This window comes from Tachypleus tridentatus, chromosome 9 (assembly GCF_004210375.1).
Source record: "Tachypleus tridentatus isolate NWPU-2018 chromosome 9, ASM421037v1, whole genome shotgun sequence".
Classification (NCBI taxonomy): Eukaryota; Metazoa; Arthropoda; class Merostomata; order Xiphosura; family Limulidae; genus Tachypleus; species Tachypleus tridentatus.
Window position 1 is genome coordinate 136,374,665 of NC_134833.1, and position 12,943 is coordinate 136,387,607.

The 12,943-nt window shown below is 32.8% G+C and overlaps 1 protein-coding gene across 2 annotated transcripts in view; it reads left to right on the top strand.

Moving 5' to 3' along the window:
- LOC143226455 (synapsin-like) overlaps positions 1 to 12,943 on the top strand; it is a 191,513-nt gene that overhangs the window by 37,004 nt on the left and 141,566 nt on the right. For both annotated transcript variants that reach the window (XM_076457451.1, XM_076457452.1), the window contains exons 2-3: positions 6,415 to 6,833; positions 10,344 to 10,401. The gene's annotated coding sequence lies outside the window, so the exon portion shown is untranslated. The remainder of the gene's footprint in view (positions 1 to 6,414; positions 6,834 to 10,343; positions 10,402 to 12,943) is intronic.

Consider the following 12,943-nt stretch of genomic DNA (forward strand, 5'->3'; position numbering starts at 1 on the left):
TAGGGAATTTTAGGCTTTTTTGTAGGGCATGATTTTAACTGAAAACCGCAGCCGAATGTCTATCTGTCTTATATCTAACTGTTCAACTGTCTGACAACATATCTCATCTCTTGACCATCCACCTATTTTATATCTGGCTGTCCACCAGCCCGCTTGTCTGTCTAATATTTTATGCTTTTATTATTGTGTCTACAACTGCTGTATCAACTGTAAGTCTGAGAGCTTATAACGCTAAAATTCGAGGATTCGGTCCCTGCAGGGGCATTTAAAAATATCTATTTTTATACAGACATTTAAATATATTATTTAATAAAACTAGCTTTACAAAAACACTGATTGTTTGTTTGTTTGTTTGTTTTTGAATTTCGCGCAAAGCTACTCGAGGGCCATCTGCGCTAGCCATCCCTAATTTAGCAGTGTAGGGCTACAGGGAAGGCAGTTAGTCATCACCACCCACCGCTAACTCTTGGGCTACTCTTTTACCAACAAATAGTGGAAACTGACCGTCACATTATAACGCCCTCAAGGCTGAAAGGGCGAGCGTGTTTGTTGTGATGGAAATTCAAACCCGAGACCCTCAGATTACGAGCCGAACGCTTTAACCCACCTAGTCATGCCGGGCCATCATATATATGGAACTTTTGAAATTATATTGATATTGTTTCACATCAATGTCTGCGTAACAAATTAACGCCAAGTTCAAGCACATTATTTGTTTCTGATTTGTTCTAACGAATTGCCTTTTTGCTAAATTTTAAATTATCTAATAAAATTATTATTTCACAAAACAATCTGATCTCACTTTACTTTTTGTGTCCACTTTGTACACAATATAGTTTAATGCGTATATGGGGTTGCAAAAAAATCAAATTAACATCACTATACAATAAAACAAACAACAATTTCTTGCAGGTCGTGTTTTAAAATGTGAATAATGTAGGTGTTTTCTAAGAACGTTAAAAATATTCCCTCAATTTTCAGAGATTTCATTTGGAAATAATAATCATCTCTTCAGTTACTGCTAGTACAAAAAATATTCTAAAACACTTCAAAAGCAAATTTTGCCGCGGGATCTCTTCCTTGTTAACCTCTGTTTCGTCCTGCAGTTGACAGTTTGTGTAGACTACCTAGCGAAATTATCTTACACAAGAAAGATAACTGACTCAGATTGAAACACTCTCAAAAATGGGATTTCGACCAAAAACCTATTTCTCTATAAAGATTTTAATTAAAGTTAGAAATTGTAGGAAAACTACCAGATAAAAAAAAATAGGATTGTAGAAGTGTTCTGAATATATAAACGAACTAATTTACTCTCACTTAAAGGAACTGGCTGGAGTCGTTGTTGCAAGATTGGTTCCTGCGCTTTGATCTAAGAGTGACAGTCAAATCCTACTATTCAATCAAACAAGAGTAATCCAGGAATATATGGCTGGTGGTATTTAGCTTCTTTCCCTCTAGTCTATTAGCTCAAAATTAAGTACGGCTATAAATAGATAGTCTTTATGCAACTTTGCACAAAATACTGAAACAAAGAAATGAATTTACTCATATGAATTAGCTTCAAAAAGGTTTTACTGAAATTTGAATGTTGAAAAAACACGAAAAGATATTATATTATCATTGGTAGAAGATTTAAAATGTGAATCCAGTAAAAGTAACGGTTAAAAAGAGTAGCAAGTAGTTTGTGATAAACTTGTACAGTAGTGAAATGACTCGAAAACGTTGCCTAGCATTTCTCTCGTGCGTTCTGCGGTTTTGAGATATTGAAGCTAATAGTTTGTTTCCGAATTATCGATCGTACAGAATTTTTGTTGTAATGGGTTTCAAACTGTTTGGTTACAGTTATTGGACAACTACCAGGTTCCATAGGTTACATGTACAATATACAAAGATATTTCACCGAACTAAGGGGCATCTTCAATTTTCTTTTTACCGTTACAAATTAATCGAATGTTCCTATTGTTCAAAGTATTGATAACAACAAAGCTGCCCTGAGTATCATATTGTTATATCCTGTCACTAAACGAGTTCCTTAACTATGATACATTCCGGTTTTTATAATGAGGTTCTTCTGATTTCTTGAGAATGTAGGGATTTCTATTGCTAGTTCTCATCCATCATTAATAATTTGCGGATTTCTGTTACTGGTTTTTACTTCTCATTAAAAAAGTTCGGATTTCTCTTGATAGTCTTTACTTCTCATTAACAATGTTTAGATTTCTGTTGATGATTTTTACTTCTCATTAACAATGTCCAGATTTCTGTTGATTATTTTTACTTCTCATTAACAATGTTCAGATTTCTGTTGATTATTTTTACTTCTCATTAACAATGTTCAGATTTCTGTTGATGATTTTTACTTCTCATTAACAATGTTCAGATTTCTGTTGATGATTTTTACTTCTCATTAACAATGTTCAGATTTCTGTTGATGATTTTTACTTCTCATTAACAATGCTGAGATTTCTGTTGATGGTTTTTTATTTCTCATTAACAATGTTTAAATTTCTGTTGATGGTTTTTTATTTCTCATTAACAATGTTTAAATTTCTGTTGATGGTTTTTTATTTCTCATTAACAATGTTCAAATTTCTGTTGATGATTTTTACTTCTCATTAACAATGTTCTGATTTCTGTTGATGATTTTTACTTCTCATTAACAATGTTCAGATTTCTGTTGATGATTTTTACTTCTCATTAACAATGTTCAGATTTCTGTTGATGGTGTTTACTTCTCATTAACAATGTTCAGATTTCTGTTGGTGTTTACTTCTCATTAACAATGTTCAAATTTCTGTTGATGATTTTTACTTCTCATTAACAATGTTCAGATTTCTGTTGGTGTTTACTTCTCATTAACAATGTTCAAATTTCTGTTGATGATTTTTACTTCTCATTAACAATGTTCAGATTTCTATTGATGATTTTTACTTCTCATTAACATTGTTTAAATTTCTGTTGATGATTTTTGCTTCTCATTAACAATGTTCAGATTTCTGTTGATGGTGTTTACTCCTCATTAACAATGTTCAGATTTCTGTTGATGGTGTTTACTCCTCATTAACAATGTTCAGATTTCTGTTGATGGTTTTTACTTCTCATTAACAATGCTGAGATTTCTGTTGATGGTTTTTTATTTCTCATTAACAATGTTTAAATTTCTGTTCATGGTTTTTTATTTCTCATTAACAATGTTTAAATTTCTGTTGATGGTTTTTTATTTCTCATTAACAATGTTTAAATTTCTATTGATGGTTTTTTATTTCTCATTAACAATGTTCAAATTTCTATTGATGATTTTTACTTCTCATTAACAATGTTCAGATTTCTGTTGGTGTTTACTTCTCATTAACAATGTTCAAATTTCTGTTGATGATTTTTACTTCTCATTAACAATGTTCAGATTTCTGTTGATGATTTTTACTTCTCATTAACAATGTTCAGATTTCTGTTGATGGTGTTTACTTCTCATTAACAATGTTCAGATTTCTGTTGATGGTGTTTACTTCTCATTAACAATGTTCAGATTTCTGTTGATGGTTTTTTATTTCTCATTAACAATGTTTAAATTTCTATTGATGGTTTTTTATTTCTCATTAACAATGTTCAGATTTCTATTGATGATTTTTACTTCTCATTAACATTGTTTAAATTTCTGTTGATGATTTTTGCTTCTCATTAACAATGTTCAGATTTCTGTTGATGGGGTTTACCTCTCATTAACAATGTTCAGATTTCTGTTGATGGTTTTTACTTCTCATTATCAATGCTCAGATTTCTGTTGATGGTGTTTACTTCTCATTAACAATGTTCAGATTTCTATTGATGGTTTTTTACTTCTCATTAACAATGTTCAGATTTCTATTGATGGTTTTTTATTTCTCATTAACAATGTTTAAATTTCTATTGATGGTTTTTACAATAGAAAAAAATGTTTTGTTTTATGACGATAGAACAAATGTCTTAACATAAAGACATTTTTATATGTTAAAAATTGTTTTAACACTTGTAGATAGTGTTAACTATCTACAAAAGTAGATATTTTGTCCAATGTAATTCTGCTCTTGTTGTGAAAATTCCAAATTGTTTAATATCATCGTAAACAAAATCCGACTTAAACATTTATATAAATGAGTTACTTCTTATATTTCCTTTAGATCCATACTCCCCAGTGCCACAGCGGAATTTCTCTGTACTTACAATGCTAGAAACCGGGTTTCAATACCCGTGGTGAGCAGAATATATTGCGTTGTGCTTAACTACAAACAAACACATCCCTTTGGTTCTTATTGAAAATCATATTTCACTATGATGATAGAACAGGAATAATCCAGTCGGGTCGATTTATGGTGTAACGAAAAATGAAATGAAAAAAAAACTTCATAGTTTGTTTGAATTTTCCGTTTTAAAATGTTGGTTTAAACTTTTAATATTAAATATTATATTTCCTCTTCTTCCATATGTCGTGAAGTACAGATGAGAAGACGCTTTTACAGGCGCATTCTCAGTGCTTGACCTATAAACATTTCAAGCTTTTACAAATGAAACGTATATGTTATCAGTTGGTTATAATTATGTATTCAGCCATCTGCCGTTTTGTATCTTAAACGTTATGCAATTACATGTTTAATTCAGACAATGAAACATTAAGCACTCGCTGAAAGTTAAGGTTATAAAAGACGTATAAAAAAGTTTGTTATAATTATGTATTCAGCCATCTGCCGTTTTGTATCTTAAACGTTATGCAATTACATGTTTAATTCAGACAATGAAACATTAAGCACTCGCTGAAAGTTAAGGTTATAAAAGACGTATAAAAAAGTTTGTTATAATTATGTATTCAGCCATCTGCCGTTTTGTATCTTAAACGTTATGCAATGACATGTTTAATTCAGACAATGAAACATTAAGCACTCGCTTATTGAACTTTAAGTGTTTTTTTTTATTTATTTGTTTGGAATTAAGCACGAAGTTACACAGTGGGCTGTCTTTGCGCTTTCCATCACGGGTATCGAAACCATGTTTCTAGCAGCGTGAATCCGCAGAGATACCACTGTGCCACTAGGGGGCTGAACTTTATGTGAATTGTTAAACAAAACCGTTTCACCTTTAATATCGACTCCAACGTACTCACCGGTAAGTCAGAAGGCTTATAACGCTTAAAACAAAGCTTCTGTACTCATGATGAGAACAGTACAGACACCCTCGTGTAACTTTGCGCTTAACTACGAAGAAACCCTTCAACTTCATTGTCACATGATATCTATCCTTGCCTTGTTAGTATTAAGTTTCAACTTGTTTTCTATTAATTGATTTGCTTGTTACGCAGCCTTTCTTTCTGTAAATGTAGCTGTAGAAACAGAATTCTTAAACACGCTATAAGATTGGTTTAGTTTCTTCTGAATTTTTCGCAAAGCTACACAAGGGCTATCTGCGCTAGCCGTCCCTAATGTAGCAGTGTAAGACTAGAGGGAAGGCAATTAGTCATCACTACCCACCGCAAACTCTTGGGCTACTCTTTTACCAACGAATAGTGGGATTGACCGTAACATAATAACGCCCCCATAGCTGAAAGAGCAAAAATGTTTGGTGTAACGGGAATTTGAACCCGCGATTCTCAGATTACGAGTCGAGCGCCTTAACCACCTGGCCAAGCAAGGCCTTTGGTGGTGGGGGAGAGTATTATTATAGTGTTGGCACGAAATCGAAAACAAAGTCAACCAAAGTTTGTTTTCTTTTAGTATGTCTGATTACTAAGCAGTAAACATAATAACTTGCATCTTAACATTTAGTGTTTGATCCCTATGTATATAGTCCACTCTGCAGCTTTGCATTCATGTAACAAACAAATGATGTTTATACGTATGTTACTTTTAACCTTTAACCTGTTGACTGCCAAGTATTTCAGCTGCTACAACACAACTCTAATGCTTCTTCATTTTGTAACTTTTTTCGTGACGCTACTTTGGATCGAAAGTGAAACAATTTGTAAGTAGGTCACATGCATGTATGGTGCTGGCATCTAGCGTTGATGTTAGGTATTATTGAGAACGAATTAACTCGTCCGTGGCACTGTTACCGATCGGCTTGGACGAGTTATCTCGTCTATGGCATTGAATAGGTTAATTTTATAGAAATGTCTTATTTATAACTCTATATGATACATCGCACAATACATATTTAACAGTTGAAATTTTTCAGTGAATATTGTTAGCCTTTTAATAGTCCTTATGTCCAAAATATTTGAAAGTTTCTCCTTTTTATTAATTTTCTTTGAAGCAAATTTATGAAAACAAGCTAAAAATTATTGAGTTAAAGTTTTAAGTTTAATCATATTGTATTCTGAAAAATACAAGCTTTTATTTGTATCATTATCCACGATGCTATAATCTTTACTTCTTTACGTTCCAGCCATTTAATAGGTATTACGTCAGCTACAGGTGAATCCTTTAGCTCAACTTCTTCAAGACGTTTTGCATTCCAACCGCCAACATTTCTTTCGCAAGCTTCCGTCAGGGTTTTGCCTCCACGACCAATTATTTGCGGAGGCGATTCTCATCTGGGGATCTTTCAGGAGAAGCACAGAATGACGGAGAAACGAGTGACGTTCAGAAAGCCAAGCGGCAGACTTCCCAACAGTCACGTGACCCGGATTCGTCCACTAATCTGAGATCTAGTTCCATTACTAGTGCTCCAACATCTCCTGCCAAATCAGTGACTTCCGTTTCGTCACGTGGCTCCTCGCAACCAGGCACATGGCACGGTCGATCGAGTTCAGTGAAGGAAAAGCAAAAGACTTTGTTAATCATAGACGACCACCATACAGACTGGTGAGTCTTTGTGTTTGATTTTCACAACATATATTTGACACGAATGTTACTGAAACATACTTTCTTCGATCTCAAAAAGCCTATAAGTAGTATGTCCATTTTTTTACTAAACGCAATTTGCTGAGCAAACTATTCAAAACAAGTGCGTTTTTCTTATAGCAAAGCTACATCAGGCTATCTGCTGAGCCCACCGAAGGGAATCGAACCCCTAATTTTAACGTTTAAATCCGTAGACTTACCGCTGGGCTAGCGGGGGACTCTAAACAAGTAAATGATGATCCAGATTTGTAACAAGACACAGAAAAGAAAACACTGTTATAAAATTTGGCAATCAGTCCCTGGGCCTCAGTAGTTATTGTGATAAAAATCGGGTATCTGATTGTCAGTTTGATTTGTCATATGATCTGAAATCCTAGTTATTGGTCATTGAGTTTCATTAAATCTTGCTTCACTTGTCATTTTGAAGTTAATAAAAGAATTCAAAATGCTTCGAAATGTTCATGAACCATAGCCTGACCTCAAAATAAGCGAATGTTTTTTTTTCATGTGAAGAGCCATCAAGGAAATGAAAGCCACCCAATCATAATCGTCTGCAAATGTCTCAAAGTGTTATTAGCAAAATCTGCAATTGCTTCCAAATCAATGCTACAGTTGTTCGGGCGCTTGAACTAGAACAAATAATCATATGCGACACTAGTAGGTAACTCCTATCTGTATATTATGATTCATAGCACTCGTACAATAATGTCTCCAGGATTGAATCAGATGTTCGCAGCCACAATCTGACATCGTGAGAGATGGTTAGAAACAAGCTTCGTAAGGCCAATATGTATGTCAAACGCTAAAGATACTAACGAACCCCATAATAAGGTATAAAAAGGGTAACAACAGCATATGAAGCAGTATTACCTTCACAAACAAGTCACACTTTATCCTGTAACCAGATAACATGTTTATACTCAATTACTAAAAATCTGGATTCTTTTCATCCGATTTTCATAAAAGAACATATACACACTGCAATGGTGAAGGTATAATGTAGCTATGGGTGAGGCATTTGTGGACATAAAGACCTATAAATCCTGTGGGATGTTATAACTGATGATTAAGAATATTGAGACTAGCCTTATAACTCTTACCACTACCATATGCTTATGAATATGGTCCTCACTATAAACTAATGGATGACAATGGTCGATCCATTCTGCTAAACTGGTCGAATAGAGTACTTGCACGCTCTCTAAACGTAATCCTATTGGTTATTTATAATATGTTCTTGAGAGACTTATTATATTGCCTCGAACGACTCCAACTATTAAAAATGCTCCGCAAATAATTATTTCCGTTGGGAGATCTGTTACATTGTGTTAGGTGACTTTAGACGCTAAAGATGGTCTAGAAACAGCTCCATCCGTTAGAAGACACGTTATAGTACATCAAGTGACTCCAGATACTAAAGATACCCTTAAAACAGCTCTTTCAGAAAGCCAAATGCCAAATGACCCTTGCCTTTTTTGTGACCATTGTCCATAGTGAAGTACATACAGTAAAACTACTTGTATGGAATGTTAATTTACGATAGTAGGCTGAATGACCAACCACTGCATTTCTAGTCATACAGCGATACGTCAGTAATATTAATACAGAAAGAGAAAGTAACATTATCTTATAGCAGGAATTTCTCGTTCATCATAACTATTATATTACAAATTCGAATATTCGTTTGGAGCAATGTATTTGCCTTGTGATATTTAAAGAATATCACGAACTTAATGAATTCAGAAAGTGCTAAATAGATATGAATCCACTATTCAATATTGAACCCAATTTTACAGAGCTCCAGTTTGAAAAACGAATTTTATAAACCCTTTAGAACAATATGAATTTTTTAAACCCTTTAGAACAATATGAATTTTTTAAACCTTCGAGAACAATCTTCAATGTTGGGTTGGGATGAGTGTAGTAATACATCCTCATAATAAATTACTTATATTACTCAAATATTCTTGCTATTTACAAAATAGACCCGGCATTGCCAGGTGGTTAAGGCACTCGACTCGTAATCCGAGGGTCGCGGATTTTGTTAGTTTATAGATAACACAAGTTAGTTTCATACGAAACGTGTCATTTACCCCATCACAATGTCCAATCATATCATACGTTAGAAAAACTTCCTAGTCAACTAATATAATTAGGCTTAGCAAAGTGCTCTATTTCTCCTTGTTCTTTTATACTAAGTATTTCATATTGTAATTATGTAGCTAAAACTATTCCTCCGTTTAAAAGAAATGTTCGTTATTATATTGATATGTTTACATTGCTAAAACAAAATTAAATGTCATAATATTTTTTATATTTATTATGACTTTAACCCACATTTTAAAGAAGAACAATGGTTTTTTGACCCCAAACATTCTTTCCAGACAACGCAGTGTTAGTTGCTGAGATTTAAAAGTTTTGATTTAACATTTAGTAATATTATACTTATAAACTATTAATTTCTACGAATCCCCTTCACATCAAACATGCTCGCCCTTTCAGCCATAGGAGCGTAATAATGTGACGGTCAATTCCACTATTCATTGGTAAAAGAGTAGCCCAAGAGTTGGCGGTGGGTGGTGATGACTAGCTGCCTTTCCTCTAGTCTTACACTGCTAAATTAGGGACGGCTAGCGCAGATAGCCTACTAGTAGCTTTGCGCGAAATTCACAACAAACCAAACAAAATTACAAAATAGTTCGGCATGGTCTAGTGTTTAGGGCGCTCAATTCCCAATCTGAAGGTGACGGGTTCAAATATCTTCCCTGAATAGGTTCACCTCTTTAACAACGGAAGCGTTATAATGTAATGATCAATTCCATGATTTATTGGTAAAGAATAGCCCAATATTTAGAAATGGATAGTGTTGACTAGATGGCTTCCTGCTAGTCTATCACTTCAAAATTTCGCTTACGCAAATAACCCTTGAGTAGTTTGGGATGAAATTCAAAACAAACAAATAAGTACATACAAACATATTCCTTATAGCAGACACTACTACTTGAGTGCTTCCACTGATACAAACAATCTCACATTTTATTAACCATCATCAATAATTATTAACAACGAAAAAAATGCATTTTCCGACTAATGTTATTTTCGTAAAGTTTTTCAAAAAAGCTTAACAATAGCCATTAGCCATATCATCAGGTTTGAAAATTGCACGTTTGTTCGCACCCTTTGAAAATGCACGTCGTTTCCCTGTTGAGTCGATACTTGGAATAGAATCCCCATCTAGTGATTAGAAAGTGAAATTCTTTAACAATAACAGAAAAATATTCATGTCAACCATTATTCAATTTGCAGTATAAGTCAGTCATGTTTGAACTTACTTTTACTTACTACTATTATAAATGTTGCTACTTAATTATTATTGTTATGATTACTATTATTTTAATTCAGAATATTCTTCTTTGTTTGTTTTTTGTTTAAAGTGAAAAATATTAACATATAAACAACTCTTTTTTCTAGGTCCAAGTATTTCCGAGGAAAACGTCTTCAAGGCGACTGGGAAATCAGATTAGAACAGGTTTGTTTGTTTCTATTATCTCATCCTTCTCTTCATCTGGTTCTTTCATAATGTTTTAGTTTTCATTTTATTACTGTTTGTCCCCAGTGGTACAACGGTATGTCTACGGAATTACAAGGATAGAAACTGAGTTTCGATACCCGTAGGGGAAAGAGCACTGATAGCCCATTGTGTAACATTGTGCTTAACTACAAGCAACCAAACAACAGTTATTGTTCTTCATGTTTTTACTGAAAAAAACTAGAAATGAAAGCGTAATAATAAAAAAGTGGAATACGCAATAAATTTACGGTTACTTATCTTGTTAAAAATTCAAATTTTCAGAAAAAGGAATAAATCTACTCATATACATTATTAATATCCATATTAATATAACTCTTAACAATTGCATAGTACAGATAAATAATAAAAAAATGTAACTTGAAATAAAATCTCCATTAGGAATGGCAATAGAAATTCATGAGAGTTAGAAATGTTGACACCATCAGTATCCTATATTGTATTCATGAGAGTTAGAAATGTTGAAACCATCAGTATCCTATATTGTGTTCATGAGAGTTAGAAATGTTGAAACCATCAGTATCCTATATTGTATTCATGAGAGTTAGAAATGTTGAAACCATCAGTATCCTATATTGTATTCATGAGAGTTAGAAATGTTGAAACCATCAGTATCCTATATTGTATTCATGAGAGTTAGAAATGTTGAAACCATCAGTATCCTATATTGTATTCATGAGAGTTAGAAATGTTGAAACCATCAGTATCCTATATTGTATTCATGAGAGTTAGAAATGTTGAAACCATCAGTATCCTATATTGTATTCATGAGAGTTAGAAATGTTGAAACCATCACTATCCTATATTGTATTCATGAGAGTTAGAAATGTTGAAACCATCAGTATCCTATATTGTATTCATGAGAGTTAGAAATGTTGAAACCATCAGTATCCTATATTGTATTCATGAGAGTTAGAAATGTTGAAACCATCAGTATCCTATATTGTATTTATGAGAGTTAGAAATGTTGAAACCATCAGTATCCTATATTGTATTCATGAGAGTTAGAAATGTTGAAACCATCAGTATCCTATATTGTATTCATGAGAGTTAGAAATGTTGAAACCATCAGTATCCTATATTGTATTCATGAGAGTTAGAAATGTTGAAACCATCAGTATCCTATATTGTATTCATGAGAGTTAGAAATGTTGAAACCATCAGTATCCTATATTGTATTCATGAGAGTTAGAAATGTTGAAACCATCAGTATCTTATATTGTATTCATGAGAGTTAGAAATGTTGAAACCATCAGTATCCTGTATTGTATTCATGAGAAATAGAAATGTTGAAACCATCAGTATCCTATATTGTATTCATGAGAGTTAGAAATGTTGAAACCATCAGTATCCTATATTGTATTCATGAGAGTTAGAAATGTTGAAACCATCAGTATCCTATATTGTATTCATGAGAGTTAGAAATGTTGAAACCATCAGTATCCTGTATTGTATTCATGAGAAATAGAAATGTTGAAACCATCAGTATCCTATATTGTATTCATGAGAGTTAGAAATGTTGAAACCATCAGTATCCTATATTGTATTCATGAGAGTTAGAAATGTTGAAACCATCAGTATCCTATATTGTATTCATGAGAGTTAGAAATGTTGAAACCATCAGTATCCTATATTGTATTGCGTTCAGTTCCGTATTTTTTGTTGGTTTATAGATAACATAAGTTAGTTTCATACGAAACGTGTCATTTACCCCATCACAATGCCCAATCATATCATACGTTAGAAAATCTTCCAAGTCAAATAATATATTTAGGATTAGCAAAGTATTCAATATTGAACCCAATTTTACAGAGCTCCAGTTTGAAAAACGAAATTTTATAAACCCTTTAGAACAATATGAATTTTTTTAAACCCTCGAGAACAATCTTCAATGTTGGGTTGGGATGAGTGTAGTAATACATCCTCATAATAAATTACCTATATTACTCAAATATTCTTCCTATCTACAAAATAGACCCGGCATTGCCAGGTGGTTAAGGCACTCGACTCGTAATCCGAGGGTCGCGGATTTTGTTAGTTTATAGATAACACAAGTTAGTACGAAACGTGTCATTTACCCCATCACAATGTCCAATCATATCATACGTTAGAAAAAATTCCTAGTCAAATAATATAATTAGGCTTAGCAAAGTGCTCTATTTTTTCTTGTTCATTTTATACTAAGTATTTCATATTGTAATTGTGTAGCTAAAACTATTCTTCCGTTTAAAAGAAATTTTCGTTATTATATTGATATGTTTACATCGCTAAAACGAAATTAAATGTCATATTATTTTTTATATTTATTATGACTTTAACCCACATTTTAAAGAAGAAAAATGGTTTTTTGACCCCAAACATTCTTTCCAGACAACACAGTGTTAGTTGCTGAGATTTAAAAGTTTTGATTTAACATTTAGTAATATTATACTTATAAACTATTAATTTCTACGAATATAGTCTATTAAACATGAACCCACTT